The 17,509-nt window shown below is 42.1% G+C and overlaps 1 protein-coding gene across 1 annotated transcript in view; it reads right to left on the minus strand.

Moving 5' to 3' along the window:
- The window catches only part of palm3 (paralemmin 3), a 31,788-nt gene extending 19,662 nt beyond the window's left edge, over positions 1–12,126 (minus strand). The window contains exon 1 of the mRNA XM_070982794.1: positions 11,720–12,126. The gene's annotated coding sequence lies outside the window, so the exon portion shown is untranslated. The remainder of the gene's footprint in view (positions 1–11,719) is intronic.
- Positions 12,127–17,509: the final 5,383 nt, after the last annotated feature.

Below are 17,509 nucleotides of genomic sequence, written 5' to 3' on the forward strand. Positions count from 1 at the left end.
CGGTTAGAGAGAGAGATGAGAATTTGGCTGGAATGAACTTTCAAACCCGAGCAGAAACCCACAATACCATGTAGAGCAGAAAATATTTTTAATGTGTGTTTTGTTGTAAAAATGTCACAAGCCAACAAGAATCTATGTGGTTACATGTACAGCAGGGGTGGGCGGTATACTGGATTTGTCACCAGTGTTCTGCCACAAGATGGATTATTGCAATACAGTCATTAGTATGATAAGTGTTTTAGCATATTAAAAATAATGTGCTTTGCTATGGCTGCAATACAGGTAGAGGGCTGCGCAGGTACTCATAGAACAGCTACACCCAGTATTTCTCAGCTATTACTCATAACATAACATAAAGACATAGAAGGAAGTGGAAGGCAGCATTACAAGCAATGCACACTAATTTCTCTGTTGTTGGCTGCAACCAACACAAAAGTGAAGACCCACTGGATTAACCTGATGGAAGTGTCCCTACAACAACAACAACAACAACAACAACAACAACAACAACAACAACAACAACAACAACAACAACAACAGGAAATCTCTTATAACATATGTGTGCCTCTTCATTTCCCTTCAGACTGTTTTCAGGGCCAATACAAAGCTGAATTCACTTCAAAACTTAAGTTCAAGGAATGATCGGTACAGACTACCAACTCAGAACCTCTAACTTTCCACATTTTGACGTTGCTTTGCTGTTTAATTTGCTGATTAGCCTGTTGGTGTTAGCATGTTTTGCGGCTCCTGCTGGTAGCGTCTATTGTAGACCCACACAGTGGAGCAATGGTGGAGTGTCTGACATGGAGAGACAGTCAAGAGAAACTGTGAATGTTAAGCTTCACTGGAAGCCAATTAGAGCACTAGCTTGGATGTGGGAAACAGTTTTTTCACATTGTTTTTTGTGTCGTCTCACATAGCCAGAGCTAACGTTATCTCCACACTTCATACAGCAACACTAGCTCAGCTGGTTTTGTTGTCACAGGAAAGCCCCCTCTGCTTTGTCCTTATGTGTCTGCTGTCGCTGTTTGTAAATGCACTTGATAGACGTGCCCTGTGGTACACTGACTGTTGTTCTTGCATACTTTGGGTTTTCTGCCAAATAGATGCTGTTGCAATCTTATCCTTTGTCTAACTCTGAAAACAAATCACATTACATTTAGTAATTAACCTGCATTATGGGGCAGGGTACTCTTTCCAAACCACATGGATGGTTCCTCTTTCAAGAAATAAGTCAGGACAATTATTATTTCTAAATTACATTTGGCTTTGGCTTGCTTACTTGCAAGTATATTCACATTCAGTGTGTACATATTATCCCAGACAGAGGGGATAAAATCAAACAAATATGTGATTTTGGGCTATTCTAATGAAAAACAATTTCACTTTTTTCACATTTTAAAGGGGAATGTGGGGCTTAGAGAAATTACGTGGCATTATTCACATTATTATTCAACAAATCTGTCTTGTACACATTAAAGTTATAACAAAGAAATTTTCATTCTATCAAACTCAGTTTTTGGCAGCGGTTTTCTTTTTTTTTTCCAACAGCAGCTACTGAATGTATTCATATTCTGTAATGACTAAAGACTGTCCCTCTCTATGTAGCTCTCTCTATGTTCATCATTAGTGGCAGAGTTTTCATACGTGGATTCAAATTGCCTTCACACACACACACATGCGCGCACGCACGCACGCACGCGCGCGCGCGCGCGCGCACGCACACACACACACACACACACACACACACACACACACACACACACACACACACACACACACACACACACACACACACACACACACACACAGGGCTTGTTGGGAATTGAAGTGGATAAAACTACTAAATCACCGTCATTAATATCATGACACTCCGTCTGACCTCTGGAAGCCCTTGAAAGTACCTGGAAAGGTTTGTACTTAACACACTGTACCAACATGAAAGTATTCCTGAATTGTTGGTTTACTCTCCCGTGCTACATGGACTGCACTCAGTCATGACCTTACCTGACTTCTAAGCTGTAGACAATGGGTAATCAACTGTCGCCCTGACACTGTCAGACAGACGGACTTAATCACCGTTGTTTCAATGCTTTGGCATTCATGAACTCTTCTATCGCCAGATTTATCTCCCCAAACATTCTGCACAGACAGCTGAAGCTCGTATTAGCGTTCATGATACGGGGGAAACAACAGGTTTTTAGCACAGAGGTGGAATGCAGAATGAGTGTGTGTGTGTGCGTGCGTGCGTGTGTGTGTGTGTGTGTGTTACGTTTGGCAAAGCAGTGAAGATTACAGGCTAGCTGAGGCTTGATGGGAAACACAGACAGTGTGGCGGAGGGCAAAGTTGCCTTTTACCACTGACTGAATGTCATTACAGCCTTTTGATAATATATTTAGGTTTGATAAACAGTGTCATGCTGTATATATAAAGTCTCAAACAGTGTACAGGTACCTGTAATTTTAGGGAATCTCAGAATGTCTGAAAAAACTCTCTGGCATCAAATCTGTCTTTAAGAGGGCATCAAATGACAATGAAGTTGGAGAGAAAGCAAAAAAGATTGGAGACTTTGAGTCTCTGCCTAAACAAATCATCTGCCTTACAGCTGATAAGTCATTCAGAGCAGACAGAGAGCTTTAGAAATGAGATATGTAAGAATGAAAGAAATAAACAAGGGACAGACAAGACGCAGAGACATCAATCAACAGGTAATCCCGAAAGGAATCAGAGGTTTTAAATTAATGAGAGAGCATGAAGCAAAGCGACGTAATCAGGGGGATCAGAGTTTGAGACACCTGTTCTGACAAGTCCTGACAAGACGCTTGAGGCTGTGACACAACATAAACACTCTGCCTGCAGTGCCACCAAAACCCAGCTGAAGGACACACATCGAGTTCAAACTGTGAAACCTTCAAATATGCACCGGTCTCCATTTTGTCAGTATCTCACATGCTGGCACATGCAGAGGTTTCACAAGAGTGGTGTGACAGTAAGTTTAACCACAATAGTGCACCAACAGTTTCGACCTTGTTGTTGACATTACTCCGGAAAACAACAAGTGATTTTACAATCAAGTCATTAGTTATTGTCTCTGTCTGATATATTGGATACTGTTCTATATAACTGGCTGCACAATACAGCCTTAGCTTGAAATAGGTTTACTTTAAAAAATGTGTCACATCAGTCGCCTTTAGTCATAGAGAATAAGCAGCATAAGCACTTGGCTTTAGTGTGCTGTGGTGTTTCTGTGGTGCTGAAAAGACAAGTTGATGAATCAATTATTCAAAACAGCAGAAAACTGTCACATTTTTATAACATTAATGGCAATTTACCAAGCAAAAATGCCAAATATTTTCTGTTCCAGCATGTGAAGATATGCTGTTCTTTCAGTTTTTTAAATCATTGTAAACTGAATAAAGAAAAATGGACAAGACAAACGTTACAAAGATGCCACCATGTGCAATGAGGACAATCTGGTGGGGACTTCTCAGCATTGCCTGATGTTTTAAACATTATATTACCCATCCATTGAGCATAAAAATACTTACTAACATATTCATTTTAAAAGTCATTGTTAGGTTTGTTTTGTGTAGGCGTAATGGAGAAAGGAGTTCAACCTGTTGTGACAGGAAGGCTTCAGCAAAACGCAGTTCGGCCTTTCTATGAATAAAAAAAACAACTGGAAGTTCGAGTGTGGTTTTGTGCCACTTTCAAGGCTTAGTGCACCTGCAAAATGCCAGTGAAATAAAGGCAAAGCGACCTTTTTTTAACTCCGCTCACTGACGCACGCTGTCAGTGTGGATCTTCATTGAAACCACTGGCTGCAGGTCATTCGTTCAAGCTGCTCTGTGGTTTATTCACTCGCCATACTGCGCATTAAGAGGAGGTTCAACTGTGTTAATAGCAAGCCGGTGGTGAGCGCAATGGATGGCAATAAACAAAGGGTGTGAACCGGACATGGCTAAAAAGATCAATTAATTAAAAAAAAAAACGCCTTGTTTAGCAATACTGTTGATGCAGATTGCCTTAGGGCTTTTTCTGTTTGCAAGTTAGAACACAACTGTGCTGGAGCAGCACCGACACACCGCAGGGAAGCTCCTTCAATTGTCAAAGAACTACTTCACAATGAGTTTTCCAGTTCTTCACGAACACACATGCAGACGTTATTCTTGTTGGTTAGTGTTCTCTTTGCACTTTGAGCGAGCATGTGTAAGACATGTATTGGCTTGCTTCAGTGATTTCTCTGTCTGTGTGCACAGGATTAGTGTGTGTGTGTGTGCTTGTATGTGTGTGTCAAACAGGTTTGGAGAGGAATGCGGGACTGGCGTAATCCGGTCTCGGTTCATTTTCGCTATTGTCATGGAGTCAAAAGCCTGTAGGCCTGTGTGCTGCGGGGCCTCATAGCTCAGTCCTGATTACACACATCATCTGACATTACACACTGCGGCCAAAATCAGAATTAAACCCCACCAAGACAACACAGTACATTACAAATACATGTGGGGGTTTATTAAAACCAACTCTCAACAGATTTAGAATATTTCTCACTTTGAGATACATCAACTCATTCACTACCAGCTGATAAGACCCTGCAGTGTCATGCCACAGAGTTTGTGTGAGTCTATACTGCGAGGTTGTCCAGTCACCTTGGAAATGTCTAGCCAGGCAACGTAATGTTTAACTTCCCTCCTTCCTCATTATCACTGTGGACAAACAAACTGAATCCCAGCCCATCATTAAAGAAACTGGAGACGACGCGCTCATCTTTCAACAGGCAGCTGCTCATCGTCTCTGAGATTATAGCTGTGAAGGTGATGAAGGATGAATTCATATCAAAATGACTTATGAAACAAACTTGTAGAAAATGTTTACTGTCACACTGAGGAGCATCAGTGCAATTGATTCACCTCTGCCATTAGCTCAATGTCAGCGGACATATCAGACATATCTTCCTCAGGCAAAAACTCTTCTGTTACCATATAAATGAGAACGTAAAGCCTCCTACTTGTTCTATATTTTATTTAAGCGTCTTGCCAGCCAAGCTCAGAGCTGTGGAGAAAAAAAAACTTGACCGCTGCCCCCTCTGATTAATATCTTGCAAAAGAACACGGAGCTGAGTTAACTGGCATCTCTTTTGCAATTTCAAAGGGGGTTATATTCCACTTCAACAGGCATGATGATCTTTTTATATTCACTGAGTTTTTATTAAGATACTTGGTATGCAATTGGATTTCCCTCATCGCTCTCAGGTTTCCCCTCTTGTTCTGCTCCAGGCTGTCTCTCATTTCTCTCTCACATACATCTGGCCTCATCCACTTCTCTGTCGCTCACTCCCTCTTTAACATTACATTATCGACTTAAAAAGCTAGTTAAAATAATGCCTGATAGTAATGATGGCCTTCACCAATTGCATACAAAGTACACAGCGAAATGTGCTCATAATACACTCTCCCTCTTGCAATATGTATTTACATAAACAGTAAGTGGTTACTTTGTCAGATGGACAACTTAATATCTGATTTTCCACAATGAACTGAACATGTGAAATTACAACCCTGATTCCAAAAACGTGAACATAGACAAAATGCAGTCATTTGCAAACAAACTGTGTTTACTGACAACAGTTTTCCAAAGTGTTCCTGAGTCCATGCAGTAATCTCCTTTATCCAATCGTGTTCACAAAGTGATGAACCTCGCTCCATCCTTACTTGTGAGCGACTGAGTCTTTCCAGGACGCCCCTTTCACACCCAATCATGATACCATCACCTGCTACCAATGAACCTGTTTACCTGTGGAATGATCCAAACCAGCTGATGAGGTAAAACATAATATCGTCTTTATACTGTTTTCTATATATGTCAAAAAGGATTAGCCAATTACTGCATTTTGTTTTATTTCTGATTTACACAGTGCCCCAACTTTATTAAAGGGTGGGTTTTATTTAACTAATATGCATTTTTCACCCCACATGTGTGTTAACAAAGACATTAGCACCAAGGTTGCAGGTCTTTGCTGGTTCCCAGGACCCAACACTGTGGGGTTTCAATAACAACTCGGTCAATAGCACTTCACACCACCACCATGGCTGAGCGAGGGTCAACAGTCTGGTACACAGGAATGCTTCCTTTCTCCACGACAACATAATGAGTTCTTCAGGTTTTAGTCCTCCCACCATAAACTCAGAAACTCAGGGTACACTCTCCTGACCTGGGCAGGCCAACAATATGTGTTGTCCACCATCATGATGGCATTTTACTAATCAGAGAATAAAGCTGGCTGCAAGACTGACGCAGGGATAACTAAAAGTCTGCATCACCAGTACGCCTGGTGTACAGCTACAGCATGCACACTGGATTTAGATATAATACTGATAAAAGAAGTTGTTATATGATACAGAAAAAGAAGGTCTTAAGGGATTCCACACCTCCTCTCATAATGAAAAGGATTTACAGTATATAGGATGGAGGATTTATGCTGTATATGTGGTATGCATATCCACCAGGACTGAGAACAAAACCACAGCTACCAGGACCACACAATCAAAACAGGCTTGGTAAATCAGTTCATTTCAGTGTGGGATGCAGATCTGTCCTTGGCATTTTCAGCAATTCAGCCACAGGTGAGCTTCTTCCAAATTAGTTGTGAATTGGCAGCAAGGAGACTTTTTTTTCCCATTTAATTGACCAGACAACAACATCACACATTAGCTGCAGTTTTGGACGGAGGTGTAACATTGCTGGCATCGCTAAATTGGCACAACACCTCCATCTCTTCCTCTCTCCCACCACAAAGATATGCACACACCAAAAATGTTGTGCGCCTAGTTCTGCCACCCATTAATGGTTTGTTGTCTTCAATCAATTTGGTGCATGCAGCTTAAAGCACGTCCCATCTCTAATGTGCGAACTCGTGCTTTGCCAGCATTTTAAAAACATACCCACACATCATTCAGGTAACTGTTCTCTAAAGTGTGCAGCAGTGGGATTCTCCTCTATGGCTAACCAGACATGGTAACCTCGTAACCACGGCTGTGTGTATTTGTTTTTGTGTGATGTCTTGGGGTCACACTATTTATAGTCTTCTTTGGTTCATTTGCGCATAAATGGGAACACAAGACCATCGAAGCATGAGGATGTCCTTCAGAAAACCAGACTATATGCTGGTTTTTACAGCTTTTGCTTTGTATAGAACGTTAGATGCACACTCACTTGCCAGTTTATGTTTAAGGTACACCTTTCTAAAACTTACACACTCTGATTTAACAGTCCTGCAATAACTTCTACTTTCATGAAAGTTATAGTGAAGAGAGTTTCAGCAACACAAGCAATTTGCTCCACCACCTTTGCCGCAAGCATGTCTTGGAATATCAAGAATGCATGCAGTGAAGATCAGCGCCCTCCACATCAGCAGGTAACACGGGAAAAGCAAATGAAAAATCGAGCCAAGTGTCACTTCAAGGTGCATTTGCTAGAGGGACTCCCTACGACAGAAAAAGCACCAATCCTAACTTGTATCAAACCAGAATGACAGTGAGAAACTCAGCTAAAAGCCTCTGACAAGCACTGCCACCCAAACGAAACATAATTCATACAGCAATAAATTATATGCGCATGTAACAAGAAGACGGAAATAGTGTATGTCCACTTTAGAGCGTCTGCTGATTTCACTACTTCACGCAAACCACACAAGCCTGGTATCATATGAAAGCAGAGAGTGTGATGATCATGAAGAGCTAAGGCCAACAGTGAGTAGAAAAAAGGCTGAAAAAGAAACTGTTATAATTTTGAAAAATGCTGTGATAAACATCTTTGGTCACACCACCCAGCACTAACTTCATGGACACTGGAGGTTGTAGTTTGTGGTGCTTCTGAATTATACTGCATTATAATGACAGATGTTCCCATTATTCTGTCCACCTAATTCATACCAATGAGGCCAGACTAAATAACACAAACACCTCTATGTATACCGAATTACAGCTCAACAGCACCACATACAACAGTTTCAACAAAACCTGGATGAGGATTTATTGCAGAGCTGTCGTTTTAGGCTGCATTAGCTCAAGCAAGATGTACCAAATTGGCAACTGGGTGTATAGATATCATGGCTTTTCATCACGTTTCCTACAGCTTTTTGAAATGTATTCATAGTCACGAGCCACTGCAGCGCAGGGAACTTAATGGAGACTGAAATCTTCGACCAGACTTGAAAAACAAATTGATGAAAAAGACATTGGTAAATGCAGGGAAGCTAAGAAGCTAAAATATCACCCTGTCAGAGGCAGCTCAGGTCTTTCTTAGTTATCTCCTCAGACCATTACCTTCACAACCATAACACATTACTTAACTGTCCAATCCTTGTCTGCTTGATTAAAGCATTGTTGCTGGTGTCAAAAGAAGGGCATGTGTACAATAGACATCAAGTAAACTGAAGACGGTAAATGTTTCTCTATCCCCCTCCTTCACTCACCGACTGTCACAGGCAATTTCCGAGGTTTTTCAGTCAGCAGATTATTGCAAATGAAAGGCATACCACACACAAGCGGGGTGATTCAAGGAGCGCCGTTTGAAAACTGTCTTCCGTGCCTACACAAAACACAAAGACGCAGGGAAAAGAGGACAGACAAAAGGACGAGGTGCTGAAATTTAGACTATAGTCCTCACTTGAATGTTGGGCCATGGTTAGTATCTTAGGTATGTTATGACTGACATGGTGACATAATGCACAAACATGCTGTAGGCCAGGTGAGCTCACCTGGGAGCAATTTGGCACGTGTCTCAATTTAAGCAGTTCTCAACCTGCTTAAAGGGACACTCCACCTATTTTACACACGAAAGACATAGTGATTTATCAGGGTTATCTCTTTAGCAATTTAGAATTGGAAAGATGTGCTGCAGCAGTTTTGAAGCTTGACCCATACTAGGGACTAAAAGTCTGGATATCTTTGGTGCATTTTGAGCTGCCTTTCTTCAAATGTCTCCAAATTTTACCGAATTGAAATACTAAATTGGTGGAGTAGCCCTTTAAAATAGAAGCTGCAGTATAAATAGGATCTCCTAATAAGCCTGAGAATTGTAATGGGATTTCTTATCATTCGTCTTCTCTGTTCCTCAATCGTGAACCAAATGATTTCATTTCAAGAAAAAAATGTTGCATCTGGCCAGTGTCCCCATGATCTGCTGTTTCCAGGTGAACCATCTTTGCTCACCCGGTGTCTGAGTCTAATCTCCCCTACAGCCATAATAATCACAGCCTGAGGCACAGTGTGTTTGTGCGATCTGCAGGCAGCCAGACAGTCAAAGGGGTGCTAACATGACATAAAAGTGAGGCAGAGCTGTGAAACTCTGACAGTGTGACGGGGCATCATTAATTAGGCTGCACTTCACAAGTCATGTAAACAGCTCCGCTGAAATGTGGAAATGTACTAACAGTCAAGGTGGAGTTCGCTTTTAAAGATAATACATGAGGTGAGAGGGAAGGATGTTAAAGTCCAATATCACTTCAACTGAGGACGGACGGACGGACGGACGGACGGACGGACGGACGGACGGACGGACGGACGGACGGACGGACAGACGGACAGACGGACAGAGAGATATGCTGGGGGCGATGAGGCAGTGAGGAATTTCCCTCCTGCTGAAAACTCATCCATCACCCAGTTTGCCAGGCAAAGAAGTGGTGGATTTCATCACTCCCAGCTACTCTTTTGTCGCCTCCCCTTCATCTTTCTGTTTTTAATCCCCCTCCACTTTGTCAGAGAGTCTGACTCTCTGCTGCTCTCTTCAACACGATTTGAAAAGATAAAACTCTCGCTGATTGGTGGTGCTGACGACGACCACACAGTATCTCCTGCCCTTTTATCTGTCTTTAACAGCTATCTCGCCCACTCTACTCGTCCCCCTCCCTCTTTGTGCGTTCGGATAGATTTTTGCAGATTCATATCAGAACGAAACTGCTTTGCAAGTGACTCGCACATCGACCTGAGCTCTACGCCACATTTTGTGCACATCAAAGAAGGAAACTTTTCTGCTGCACAGAAACAAACAGGCCAGTAATTGGCTGACATATATGCTGATAATGATACATCTGCAATGAGCTCACACGGCTCAAATATTTATGAGGTCGCAAATACTTCATGACCACAGCAAGAGACAAATACATGTTCAATCAGTCCACTAGTTTAAAGATGAAAGACTGGAGCAGACAGATCCTTTATGAGTAATTGAGTAATAAAGACCGTGTGTCACCAGAGACAACAATTAGTGGAGTCAAGTAGCTGAAAATGCGACAGCAGCATGACAGAGTGAAACTTGTTCCCATGTAGTGGTTTGAGTATCATCCCAGTGCAGCAGAATGACCAAAGCAGCAGCATGTGGACATCAAGCTGATGTATCATCGAAACCCAGTGCAAAGTCCCTTCAAAGCTGACCACATCACTCATGGTAACACTAATAAACAGTCATTTACAGCAACTCAGACAAGGCTGTCTTTAAAGTTACACACCTCAGCGTGGTTTGTCTGAAAGTGACAGCCGCTAAAGTTTATCTGACAATCATCCCAGAACAGCAATTGTCCTTTTTTACTCAGTCATAAAGCAGCAGTGCTGATGTGGAGCCAACTTCCTTCTTTGGCTGCTGTGACATTTATATCTCTTGTGCAGCGATCCTTTATGTGCAACCCCGCTTTGAAACCACACAAGTGCGCTTGTTAACAAACCCTCAAGAAAGTAACAGCTTTCCTGAGAGTCAAATTGAGCCAGAGGTGAGTAACACCCCATGGATATGACGTCGAGGCCTTCAGTTCATCAGCCTGACAGAAGAGCCATGTCAGGAGCCCCTGCTGGGATCCCTGCTTGTAAATCAGTATGCTCAGCTCCACGCTGAGCAGCGTTTGTTTGATGGGTGGTAGGGCAGAAATAGGCTTTTTTAAAGCCTGGATGTGGTTAAAAGTGATGAAACAGCACTGTGTTTGGCCATAAAGTAGGTGAGTCATACAAATGAGAGTTTGACAACAAATGTGTGGTTAATCTCATAAACACAACTTGAGATCTTGACTGCACAGTGTGTGTTATATGTGTGTGTGAGGGTGTTAGATGAGCTGCAACAGCAGCTAGGAAAGTGTCATGAGATAGCTGCACTATCTTAACCACGGCATCATAAACTGATGTACATGCCCTGCAGAGCTGAGGTTTTTGGACAAAATTACTCACAAAAAACTTGGTACAAGCAGAAAAAAACGCATAAAAAGAGCCAGTGTTCCCTCTCTTCTGGAAGGCTGCTGTGCACACATCACGGCATATCTTTTCAGATAATAACTACAATAACTATGATAAGGTGGCTACTGTAAACTCACAGCTGTGCACGCTGCAAGTGTCTTTATCCAAGTGCAAAATGTTTGTAGTGATACTGGTTCAGGATTTAAGAAGTCAGAGAGAGTAAAAAAAAAAAAAAAATAGAAATAAGTAAAGCATCAATACTAATGTCTAAACAGCCACATTATATTTCAAAGGCTTTTTAATGAATAATGACTCTGGCTTGCAATGTTTAACAGAGGTCAGACAAGTCACCAGCTGCTGGGGCTGTCCAGCTCTGGCTGGGCTCACTTCCACCTCCTGGCCGAGTTTCAAAAGGTGTCAACCGAGCACGTACACCAAAACTTCTATCACTAACTAACTCACGCATAAGAATAATGGCTGAAATAAGCCAAAACACACATACCTGCTCGCGCTCGGCCACTTGATATTTTAGGTCCAATGAAATGCAGACGGAAAACGAAACCTAGCAGAAAACGTGGAGACACTGAACACGCGACGAAAATAAATAAATAAATAAAATAAATAACGAGAAAGAGAGAAATCCTCTTTGCAGCACCGTGACTTGTGAGGCAAACTTCCCGTGTAGTTTCACACCTGAGAAGCCTCCGCGGTGCGCTGGCTCCCGAAACGCGACGCTCGTCACATGAACGCACGTCGTCACATTGATTAAACTTTTACAAGTCTGTGAACTTTGTTTTACAGAAAAAGTGGCGGCGTTGATGAAAAACGAAGTGAAGCCGTCCCGGAAAGCCGCTCTCGACGCCTCCCTTCGTGCCTACACCCGGCCGGGAGGAGGACTGCAGTGGCTCTGTCCGGTGGTTACCTGACTCCAGTCATTCCCCTGAGGCCAGCCCTCCGCACAGCAGCAGCAGCAGCAGCCTCAAGTTTCCTGTTGTTGTCGCTCAGCTGTGAGCGCAGAGCAGATAAACAGCTTTTCTCAAATGCAACAGGTTAGAGATGCTGTCTGTTTTCCTTTAACAACCAATATGACATACCATCTGGGGAGTGAATGCTGGAGTTATAGAAAGAAACTTAAAACTCGGTCCAATCTTAACTTCTGCGTTTGGCTCCTTGGAAGCTTAAAGCTGCAAAGCAAAGACAGTCTATTTGCACTTCATTACGCTGAGAAACATTATTTTCTCTTGCTAGACATTACATTCAGTGCATATCTGGGTGCGACTAGTCAACCTTAAAATTCAGGTGTGGCATCAGGTCTCAGTATGTGGTCTGTTTCTTGCAGGTGCTCAAGGCCATGTCCTGTTCTCAGAAGTGATTTGATGGAATGAGGCACCTGTGCAAAAAGGTGATATTGCACAGGACCCGCTGTACTGTATCTCATGAATAAAAGTCAGGGTGAAATTATTACACGCAATGAAAAACATTTGTCTGAATGAAAGCGGTGCCACAAAAGTGTAAAAACCCTTTCAGCTGAAATTAAAGATCCGACATCCTGCATTTTAACAGGAAAGGGGAGTAAAAAGGCTGCCTGAGAGTTCTAGTGCCTTCAGATGAGCTATTTTGTGTATTTAGAGGTGAATTCTGCCTATTTTGACCATTTTCCTGTTTCATTTCATTTCATTTTAAGAACCGATGAGCAGTAACAAGTGCTGGAGGTTCACCATTCATTTTTGTTGTGGGAAAGAGGGAATTTAACCGGTATAACACTTCAGAGGACAACAAACTGTGTGCTGGATACTAGGCTGGCTAACAGTTATGGTTTTGGCATATTTTAATGAAAATAGATAATAAAATATAGTGACTGGAAAAGGGAAAGGTTATGAATTGTCAGACTAGAAGCAGCAGATACTCTTCCCGCTCTGTGATACAGGGTCACTGTAGGAATCCATTGTAAATCCAAGTTGGAATTGAAGTTTGTGATTTAGAACTTTACAATGAATTTGCATGACTTGATATAGCTAAAAAAAAGACAAACAGCTTCTTGACCATACATTGACTGAAAGGGCGCCACCAGTGGAGCTGCGCAGGTAACAGTATGAGGGCCTATTGTCTTCTTAGCACTGATTAACAGCAACATCCAGGATGGAGAAAATCACTGGAAATATGTGGATTTCCAGTCCACGTCTACCCTGTACCCTGAATGCTCCTGACATCTGGGTTGAGGAACACAGAATGAGACTCAACCTGAGGAAATGTACTCTAACAGAGACATACACTCAACTGTGTCTTGGCTTTTCCACAAAGCTTCTTAAGCCAAACTTCAGTGACTGGCTAAGAATGATCCAAAGATGTCAAACTGAGAGATACAGGATATTGTCAGTCCCCAGAATGTGCAGACTCCTAAAGTTTAGACTTCAATTTGTGATATGATATGTCAGATTTTAGCTTAGATTGTTGTAAATTTTGCATTTTGGTTTGTGTTTTTAGTGACAGCTGTCATAATGCTGAAAGGTCAATTATCAATGAAACACAGATCATTTGCAATATTTGTGTAGATGAAGGGCAGCATGTTGGCGCAGCAGGTAGTGCGTGTGCCTCACAGCAACAAGGTTGCTGGTTCGATTCCCGTGTCAGGCCTTTCTGTGTGAAGTTTGCATGTTCTTCCCGTGCATGCGTGGGTTCTCTCCGGGCACTCCGGCTTCCTCCCACTGACCAAAAACATGCTCATTAGGTTAATTGGTGACTCTAAAATTGTCCCTAGGTGTGAGTGTGAGTGTGAAAGGTTGTTTGTATGTGCCCTGCGATCGACTGGCGAGTGGTCCAGGGTGTACCCAACCTCTCGCCCGTTGACGGCTGGGATAGGCTCCAGCCCCCCCCCACAACCCCGAAAGGGATAGGCGGTACAGAAAACGGATGGATGGATATGTAGATGAATTTAGTGGGAAGAAAGGATAAAAAGTTTTGTTCATGAGTCACACCTAGGACAGACCAAAGGCACCATTGTACTGCTCTATACTGTAGCTCCATGATACCAAACTAGGCCAAGCTATTTTTATGTATATTTCATTATAGCTTACTCATATTTCATTTATACCACAATATACTTCAGGCTCATTTACTTGTGATTAATTGCTTTTTTTAATGTTCCCAAATAATGGATATGAACCTTCATTGTACAAGCGTAGCAACGTCTTTCGAGATGGTCAGTGTTTTAGCGACATAAATTACATCTTGGCTGACCAGTGCTGTATCTTCTTTATAATCCCATTTTGCTAAAAATCTGATTAATTCTTTATGGCTGAAATTCCCTAGCATGGCAATTTGAAGTGAGAATGTCCTTGGCTGTGATCCACAGTGATGGTGTATGAAATGAGCACATCCACTGACTCGGCCTACTTCTGATTCCCCAAGACAAGAGGGAGCCTTCACATGAGCAGCCAGATAGTGGGAGCACACAGGCTGATATCACACGGCTTTTCCTTTACAATATGGCAAAACTGCCTCACTGTCTTTTGTGTGTGCGTGTTTGTAGGGGGTGCATGTGTTAGAATAGGAACCTTTCCTTAACAATACAGCTTGCATGTGCGTTTGTATCTGTGCGTTCATGCATACGAGCACCAGCACCTTCTAAACACTGCTCTTTTGTGCTTGCGTATGTGCTTGTATGTGCTTGTGTCACACACTGTAGAAAGAGCACAATTTGCGTCTGTGCATTTGTGCATACAATACACATGCAAAACGTAGCGCTAATTTAGGCTGCATATATTTTTCAACAGCATTTTGTGAGTGAAAATGTCATGAAAACCATTGGTAGCTGCCAGCATTAAAGAGAGTGGTTAGAGGGAACCAAAACAGAGAAGCTGTACGCTGGAAAAACCAAACAAAGCTGAGAGATGCTGAACACTCCTCAGAAACACACATAATTATCGCTGTTTCCTGTAAAGCAGTCATGTAATCCTTTTTGGATATAGAAATAACAATTATTGCCACGTTAAGGTTGGGTTACTAACCTTAGGGAACGTTGGTTAGGTTTTTTCTTTGATGATTCATAAAAACGAAAGACTTTACAGTAATTGCTGATCTGTGACAGAAGATGAACTGGTCTTTCTGAATTAACCATTTGTTAATCCACAAGCCCAACCAGCACACCCTTACATGCAGGGCCTGATACTTGCTGCACTGGCATTGGATTTAGATCATGAGATGAAGAATTGCCCAGTACAGTTTTTCTTCTCAGGGACTCTGGGCTGAAAGGAGTTTGTAAAAAGGGAGGTCAAAAGAGGACAGATGTGTGTGTGTGTGTGTGTGTGTGTGTGTGTGTGTGTGTGTGTGTGTGTGTGTGTGTGTGTGTGTGTGTGTGTGTGTGTGTGTGCAAGTGTATTACTCATGTTGTGGGCACATAACTCTGTCTTCACAGTCACATTGTAGGCACTCGCTTTCCTTATGGGAACAAAACACAAGTCCCCATAACGTAAATCATTAAATTTTGGGGTGAAGACTTGGCTTAAGGTTCAGGTAAGGTTAAGGGTATGGTAAGGGTTAGGGTTAGGCAAGTAGTGGTTATGGTCACGCTAAGGGTTAGTCTGCAGGAAATGAATGTAAGTCTATGTAATGTCCCCAGGAGTTATGAAAACTTGAATTTGTGTGTGTGTGTGCATGGCTCCACTTGACAGTGTCTGTTTGTAGGCTACACATACCCTCCTCTGTGTACTTGCTCTATTTACAGAGTCCTACAGCGTCTTACCTTCCCCGTTTCGCCCTTGACTTTGAAAACTCCTCTCACTCTTTACATTCTTATAATGTGTGATGCTCCCTGAGATATTTCATCACATACATCACTCTGTAAGATCAGACAGGCATATCTAAAAGCATCAACCGTCATGGAAGAGATGCTTCTGAAAACCGCACACCTGCAGAGTGTGAGTTAAAGTGATGGGGCAGATAATATAAATGTCCCTTGGGAGGCTGTAAAAGACGGGTATTAATATAGTCAGTGAAATATTCTGCAGTTGATTCTATGTCCTTGCAGCAACCAGATGCTGTTGCTGCATCTAAACCTTTTAAAGCCAATGCTTTTGCCTCTCATTGTGTCTTAGTGCCTTGGTGTGCTTGTGTATTGAGGTGGCAGGCAGAATGGGTGAAGAAGAAGAGGAAGAAATGAACAGCATATTAACTTGCTTGATATGATGCCTTCCTATCTAAGTTTTCAGCTTTTGATCACAATGCTAGTGATTAAGAATTATTAACTGAGTCGCTTAGTTTTGCTGTTTGAGCTTATTTTCTTTCTTGCTGTTTGACCTCAACTTGTATACATTGATTTTTCTGCGGCCCCAGACAGCATTGAAGCAGGCTAGCTACATGAGGTGTGTTGTGAGAGCTTGTGAGATGGATGTCATCGAGCTAAGGGAAATCAATGGTTTGCTAGCAAGGCCATTTTCTAGTGGCGTTTGTTTCATCTACCTTGTAGGTGAACTATTAAATGTGTAAGTGTGCGTGTATTTCTGCATATGCATATTTGCTCACTTGTCATCCCACTCAATGGATGCAGCGTGTTGCCATGGGAACTATGACATCTGTGACGCCACATGATTTTTTTTCCTTCACTCTCAGAAAAAAAAGAGTGGTCCACGGCCCCTCACCAGCCGAGAGTGATTTGTTTGAGTGCAGCGAGAGGGTGGGCTGCTTTTATAATGCTGTTTCCTTACACATTCTACATAAAAGTCAGGGAAAGAAATGTATTGAGAAATTTGTATTGGCAGTCCATCTATTCTCCTGAGATTTAATTTTTGCTATTACGATACTCTGACTACCACCTAGACTGGATTCAAATGGATGGTGATGCCATGACCCTGGTTAACTTGTACTGCATTCTGGGTAAAATATGAGAGGACATTTAGTAAAATGTTAAAGAAACAGTAGACTCTATCTATCTATCTATCTATCTATCTATCTATCTATCTATCTATCTATCTATCTATCTATCTATCTATCTATCTATCTATTTGGCAAGGTCGTACTTCTTCAACTGGTTAGCTTAGCTTAGCATAAAGACAAAACAGGGGGAAACAGTTAGCTTGGAGCCGGCCAAAGGTGACTAACTCCGACGACCAGAACTTCTAGAGCTCACTAACTACGTTATATCTAGTTTGTTCATCAATAGAAAAATGCAAGCAGTATAAAATTATGTGGTTTTAACGGGAGCTGAGAGAGTAAGGTCTGGTCAAAACACAGAGTATGCACATACTAAGGGCACATGGTAATGAGTGAGCTTCAGTGTCAGTTAGAGGTGCTTTAA

The sequence above is a fragment of the Chaetodon trifascialis genome, chromosome 2 (genome assembly GCF_039877785.1).
Source record: "Chaetodon trifascialis isolate fChaTrf1 chromosome 2, fChaTrf1.hap1, whole genome shotgun sequence".
Taxonomy (NCBI): domain Eukaryota; kingdom Metazoa; phylum Chordata; class Actinopteri; order Chaetodontiformes; family Chaetodontidae; genus Chaetodon; species Chaetodon trifascialis.